The 7,352-nt window shown below is 40.2% G+C and overlaps 1 long non-coding RNA gene across 1 annotated transcript; it reads right to left on the bottom strand.

The window, feature by feature from the left end:
• Positions 1 to 258: 258 nt before the first annotated feature.
• Positions 259 to 2,679, bottom strand: LOC147635814 (uncharacterized). The gene is made up of 2 exons (XR_015266379.1): positions 2,297 to 2,679; positions 259 to 1,382 (listed from the first exon to the last, which is right to left on the bottom strand). It is a non-coding gene; the product is annotated as an uncharacterized LOC147635814 (long non-coding RNA).
• Positions 2,680 to 7,352: the final 4,673 nt, after the last annotated feature.

The raw sequence follows: 7,352 nt of genomic DNA, 5'->3' as shown, positions 1-7,352 counted from the left end.
TCTTGTCAAAAGTGGGGCGATGTGGAGCTTGGAAGACATGCCTTTGAATAGGCCATCCAATTGGATGAAAAAGATCCTATAACTTATGTCTCCATGTGTAATATCTATGCAAATGCTAACATGCAGGAGGACGCAGGTGAGGTTGAGGCAAGGAGAGTGGGAAAACAAGCATGGAAGAAGCTAGGACATTGCCGGTGGATTAATGGCAGTGGAATTTTGAAAGGCCTTACCAAACCAAAAACACTTGTGCAAAGCTAGGTGATCTTCTTCTCCAAATAAGGGAGGAAGATTATTTGCATTAGGTGTGTCATGGGATATTTCAAATGAAAAATTTGTTAGCTACTAATAAGTACATTCAAGGGGACATCTTTGTATGAGGGGGTAGATAAAACAGGTGGATGCGAGGGGTTTAGAGCCTCCCTTGTGTTAGGGTGAGGCTGAGAAGAATAAGACGAGAACAGAGCCCCCTTCTGTGGCAGGGTAGCATCGGCTGCACGAATTTGGAAGAGAACAGGGGCCCATTGTTTGCCGGGCCTGGAGAATCAAACAGGGACCTCTCTTCGTTGGGGGAAGGTGCTTGATGAAACACGACCAAAAACATCAGCGGACTTGGGAAGCAGACACAGCCTCAACAGGTGTAAATGCTGGAGCCTGGAGGCGCACCCCAACAGGGTGCAGTATTTGCGAATATGCTTGGTGACCAAACCGCAAATGGTATCTTCTGCAGTGTGCCTTGATGGATGTCCCTGTGTGGAAGGGGAACAATCCTTCTCTGCAGAACTCTGCAGGGGAGCTAAGAGGAGGATGATTATGTAAGGATGAACAGGGTCAAGTGGCTCCAAATCAACATTGGCAAGTGTTTGTGTCGTAGAGGGAGATAACCCACAGAAGGGGTCAGGAGTGCTTCACAATGTGCACAATAAGAAGCATAGAAGAGGCATGGGCCACTTCGATTGCAAGTTGAAGTTGGCAGAAGTGCGTCTTCATCGGGAGCAGGTGTAGCATGCAAAGAGCTTGCACCTGAAAAACGATCACAGAGGAGGCCGAAATTGCTGCCACCACATGGTTAGACCAGGGAACCAGAGACTTCAAGAAAAGATTGATTGCCTCTTGTGATGGTAAGGGAGAATCGATTGTTGCAAGCTTGTTGCCTGGAGTAGAACCCAAGAAGCAGGTAATGATGTCCTCATGTGATGAATTGAGGAGGCTCTCCAAGATGGGGGTGGGAGGGGGTCGCAGCCGCAACTGAGTGGTCGTCATCTGGTAGATGTGGTGGGCTTATACATGCACAAGACCAGAGGGAAGCTCTGATACCATGCTAAGGTTCAGAGAGAACCAAAGGTAAAGGAGATAGCCTGGTTAAAAGCTTAGAGCCTCCATAGCTGCATACAGGGCAGAGTGAGAAGGAAGAACAAGATTAACATGAATACCAAGAATCAATTAAAACTGAATGTATGCACTAGTGTTTTATATTGCATGATATTGTGTATAAAGGAAACTCTCTTAATATAGAAGGTGGGAGAGAGTGAGTTAGTGGTTGTTTGAACCTAATGGACAAGTGGCCAGTGCATGTCATGTGAATGTACATGTGCAAAAGTGCATAGATGTATGTACGTGCATAAACCACATACCATCATAAGGCCAGATGAATCTGAACTTATGAGTAATTTTTAAAAGAAAGAAGGGAATGACTTAATAGAGACACTTGGGTGTGTGTGTGTGTGTGTGTGAGAGAGAGAGAGAGAGAGAGAGAGAGCATGTTCATGTGTTCATGTGCATATGTATGTATGTAAGAGAGAAGAGAGAGAGGGTGTTTGTATGTATGTGTGTGAGAGATTGAGTGTGTGTTTGTGAGAGAGAAACACAGCGCATGCATGCACAATTATACACATTTGTATAGGCGCACACATACACACTCGTACACATTTGTATAGGCGCACACATACACACTCGTGTATAATTGTGCATGCATGCATGCACAATTATACACATTTGTATAGGCGCACACATACACACTCGTACATATAAATAAATGCACACACGACACACACATAAACATACACACAGATACATACACAACATGGTCGTATGGATAAACACATGCTCATGTACACATGCACATGGATACACATATACTTGCACATATGCATGCACACAATCCCACGCATACGTATATAAGCAAGAACTTTATACTGCAGCAATGCTATTGAGAAATGTGGTGCCAAAAAGAACAAGCAATGCTATTGAGAAATGTGGTGCCAAAAAGAACAAGGAAGAATAAGATTGCATTGCATACCTTGCTTTGTGAAGTGGTCCCGAGAAAATAGAGGGCAGTAGATGGAGCATAGAAGGATGCATTAGAACTTTGCATCAAGAAGAAGAAGAAGAGCATTCCATGTGTCGAAAGCAAGGTGTGAAGGCACACCATCATTTGCCACGAATCTTAGAGCAGAGAAGTCGCTGGACAAGATTTGGCCACCGCTGTCTTCAGCCATTTTTGAGCACCTCTGCTCTAGCAGACCCCACAATCCATGCCATACGAAGAAGAAGTAAGGCCACTATCAACACAGCCTCTGAAGCTGCTGGCTGCGTGTGCGCACTTACGTGTCATCACTACCCATACGCTCAAGGCATTGCTAAGCATCGGCCATGCTACCATCGGCGTCGAGCCTGACAGCTGTTGGTACTACAGACGTGCAGCCTCGAAGATAAGGTTATGTTTTTAATATACCTCAAAAAAGAAAAGAAAAAAAAACTCACAAGAGTGCATTCACACGCATTCAACTACAACAAGAAGGAGATCCTCATCTATAAAAGCCGTACACATGCTTCAGGTCAAGCCATTCGAGGTTTGCTATTTTGATGGTGATGTCACAGTTTATGACTTGGTCACACACAAATATGTAAATTCACTTGCAAATTGCCTCATGTGTGCCATGACCATCTTGGGTCTGCATTTGATCCACGTTTCCACCGCTTGGAAATGCCGCACAAAAAGGCGAGTTCATGCACATTGTAACCATCCCACATCCTTCTGAATGCATAAATAAATACACCCACAATAGCGAGAGTGTCTTCATAAGTTGTAAAATTTGGGACTAGACACTGCTTGCGATGTGTGTAGCGTTCGGGATCTCAGACACTGCCCATGACGAATCGACATTGTGAGAGAATTCCGTGAGTTAATGCTATTTTTCTCTATTTTTTATGGTTAAAATCAAGCATTAATAGAATTTTTTACAAAAATACCATAAAATTTATAGTGGATATTTTTGATAGAATGGATTCCCTGAATTTTTAGAAATTTTAAAAAATTTTCTTAATTTTTAAGGAATTTTTTGAGTATTTTTTTGATTTAAAAAATATTTTTATACATTTTTTACAGTTTTTTTCACGAAAATGCGATAAAATTTCTGTCAATTTTCTATTGAAATTCAGTAGGGGACAGCGTGTTGATACATGAGATGCTCTCCCGTGTGTGTGGAACTCTCTTCGCCTCTCAAATTTGATTTTTCCTTCTTTTTTTCGTGAGAAATTCTCTTAAAAGGTTTTTTTAACATTAATCATAATTAATATTAATTATAATTAAGATATATTTAATTAAAAAGTTAATCAATGGATTAAGTTAATCTCTGATTAACAAAGTAGGGAGGAGAAAGAGAATGGAAGGGAGAGGAAGGAGAGGAAAGAGGGGAGAAGAAGGAAGGGAGGGATTTATTTCTTACTCCCGCCCTCTCTCCTTCCATGAGCGCGCAGACATCCGAGAGGGGCTGCACTGCAGCAACCGGGCAAAAAAAATCGCCCCCCCTGAAAAAATCAAAAGCTACACAAGCTTATTAAAGGTTTTATTTATTTTTATTTTTTTTAAAATAAGTTTTTATTTAAAAAAAGATTTTTGATAATATTTCAGAAAAAAGCTTGAAAAAAGCCTGAAAAATACTGAAAAATATGGGATTTGAGGGAAAAAATCTCTGAAATTTTTTTGAAAATTTCTTCTTGAAATTTTTTGGCTTTTCATCTTCCGAAAAACCTTTGGCTTTCCATTTTCCCGAAACCTTTTGGCTTTCCGAATTAAAAATGAAAAAATTCTTAAAATTAGTGAAAAATTAGATAAAGGTTATTTTAAATTTCAAAAAAATGTGGGGATGGTGTTTGGCATGTGGTGTGTCCATTCGGGCACCCGTGACCATTCAAATTCCTTTAAAAATACATTTTTTGACGCAAAAAATTAGAAAAATCTATTAAAATTATAAATTTTCATTGGATTTGAGAATTGTCGGGCGGAATTGGACATTTCATGAACGATGGGATTCTCAGAAAAAATTAGGAATATTCTAAAATTATTTTTAAAAATCCTAAAAATGATATTTTTTAAATATCAAATTTTTAAATATCAATGGATATTTTGGTAAATTTAATTGCTAATTTTTTTGGAAAAAATATAGGTTTGAAATGCCATAAGATAGGTTTGGTGGAATTCAAAATTATCATATTTTGAGGCTCTATAAAATTAGGAAAAATTCACGATATTTTTTTTCTCAAGAATTTAATATTTTCGAGGGTTATTTAATATTGAAGTACGTTTCCTCGTGCTGACATTAGATAGATGCGGGTTATTCGCATATTATTAATACGATTATATCTCATATTAAAGGATAATTATGTTTGGATTAATTCTAAACGATGTATTCATGATTTTTTACCATTATTTAGCCATTCTTTTGGACATGTTCCTTAATTTCTTTTGATGGCTATAATTTGCGTTCAAAGTGTGTTTCACCTTTGACACTTTTTCGTGATAATTTATTTTGTACTTTTTTAAGTGTGGATTGTGCTTAATTTTTTAAGCCTAAGACAAATTCTATCATGGGTTAATTAATCAGTTTGTTTTGGTAGATTTTATTGGATGTTTTTCAAGTTTTATTTGGACTCATCAGGTTCTGCCTAGATCACTTATGTCTAGGGTTTTCTTATTGAGTGCTACACACATGTGTTTCACTTTCTTACTTTGGAGTTTTATTTGAACAACACAATGTTCATATACTCCGGATTGATGAGTTGGCCACCAATTTTAATGCTTCTTTTGGCATGATTTATGTCCATTAGATGGTTTGCACTGATTTTTATGATGAACTATGGTGTTTATGGATTGGAGGAGCTTCTATGCTTTTATCCATGGTTTTATAAGGATCTTTTGATCTTTTGAATATTTACATGTACTTTGAAGGTAGCATTTGCCTTTGTTTTTTGCACATAATTTTGGAGTATATTTCTTATTCAACGAGGAATGTGAATTGCTCTGATCATCTGCAGTCTGATAGGCAAACAGAGTGTATGAATCAGATTGTAGAGCATATGATTCGTGCATGTCTCTACTGAAAAATCATCATATTGGAAAATATTTCAATGATGGAATTTGCCTATAACAGTTTTAAATATATAGCTATTGGTTTTAGTCCGTGCATACTTATGTATGGGTATCAACCCAGGGCACCTATTGATGTCAGTCTTAAGGACATCGAGCTTGATGCATCGAGGGGTTTCTTGCGTGATATGTAGGAAATGCTGACCGAAGCTCAGGATTCTATCAGGAGTGCTTCATGATAGGGCACGGTTTTGCTGATAGAGGACGCTCATCTCGGTCTTTTGAACCAGGAGCGTTGGTTTATTTTAATGTTCCTAAAAATTCTTAGACTTTGTCAATGGGAAAATGCTTAAATTTATCTCCTAGATATTGTGGTCCATTTCGAGTTATACATGAGATTGTTCAACGCAGTTCTCCTTCTTTTCATTGCAAGAGTGCAATGTTTTGAGAGAGGGAAAGTATGTTATATGTACATTATGTGTGCTATATTATGTGTGCTATGTTATATACACATTATGTGTGCATATACTAGGAGGCTAACCCATATTAGGCTTGTGAGCATGGAAGCATGGGAACAAGCTCTAGTGGATCATGGGTTAGGACTAACCTTAAGGGTTAAGGTTAGGGTCAGGCATCCAAGGGTCACACATGAGAAATGGAAAGTCAAGAGTCACTTGAGGGACCTCCTATATATTAGGGGCATGGGGCACACTCAAGGGGGCTTGGGGGCTTGGAGGCTTGAGAGAGAGAGAGAGTAGATATATATATATAGAGTTATACCTCTTGATGGTATGGGACATCAAGGTAGAGGTATGATGTATTTCATTAATATTCATGTGTGCATCCCTTGGGCTCGGGGGTGGTCGGGTGGTTGAGTTTATGCCTGATTTATACATGTTTATACATAACAATTATCTAGAGAGATCTTAGGGTTTTAACAGCTTCTCACATCTACATTTTCCTCTTCAAGCTGCCCTGCTTCTATGCTTTGTTACCAAGCATCAAGTTGCAGGTTTCTTTTGGTTGTGTTTTTGCTTCTACATGCATTTTTAATAGACAAGCGACCTCGACATCTCTACCTCTTCCCCGGCTTCCCCTCCCTCCGGTTGGGTGTTTTCGGTGCATTTTGGTCGACTATTTTGCTACTGTCCAGCCTCTTTCTCTCTCAGATTTGAGAGGGGGCTGATTGGTCCTCGCGCCTTGCTTTGGAAAGTTCTCGAGAGGAGTCTAAGTGCTAAGATTTGTGTTTCACCAGAAAAAAAATTCGACAGCTATTGGACGTGTCAGCACACGTATATTGAGACCCGCGTCCCAATAAAAAGGAACCCTACCCCAAAAGATGCCTCCTTAGGAAGCTATGTCAAAGGACCTTACCCTAGACCGTATAGATACCAGGGCACCCATACAAACGGCTGCACATGGACCAAAGATCGATTGCCCTAATGTAAGGTCTTCCCTGGTGACCGCCATGTGGACACCCATGTGGCCATTGCCTTGGAAGACCCATGCGTACCCCACCTTTAGTCCGTTTATAGACACCACACTTTCCATAGGCTCATGCAACAGGCTCATGCAATGATAGGCCGACGTACTTTAACGTACACTGTCCTTTCCACCCCCCTTTTCCTCTCTCCTTACCCATACGTGACCCTATATAAGCCCCTCAGCCCCAACATCCCCCTCTATGGCCGGAAGCTCTCCTCGACAGCCCTCTGCAACAACCAAGCTTCCAAAAGCTCTCTCCAACAGCCCTCTACAGTCAAGCTCTCACATCCAACCCCCTTGTGTTGTGGAGGGGGTGTCCTACACCTCCCTCCATGTGAATAGACTTAAGAGGAGAACCCTCCTCCTCCCCCCACTGGTTCTAGTTCCAACCAACAGCCCTAAGAGGTAGTTCCCGAGTGAGTCTTTTGCTCATAAAGTGAGCAAACAAACTCCAAATTGCAAACCGTCTAGATCGTTGAGTTCGTGATTGTATGAGCTACAC

Source organism: Cibotium barometz, chromosome 8 (assembly GCF_041138505.1).
Source record: "Cibotium barometz isolate CiBa-2024 chromosome 8, ASM4113850v1, whole genome shotgun sequence".
Lineage (NCBI taxonomy): Eukaryota > Viridiplantae > Streptophyta > Polypodiopsida > Cyatheales > Cibotiaceae > Cibotium > Cibotium barometz.
Note: the sequence above shows the minus strand (reverse complement) of the source record. Positions and strands in the feature narration are given on the sequence as shown.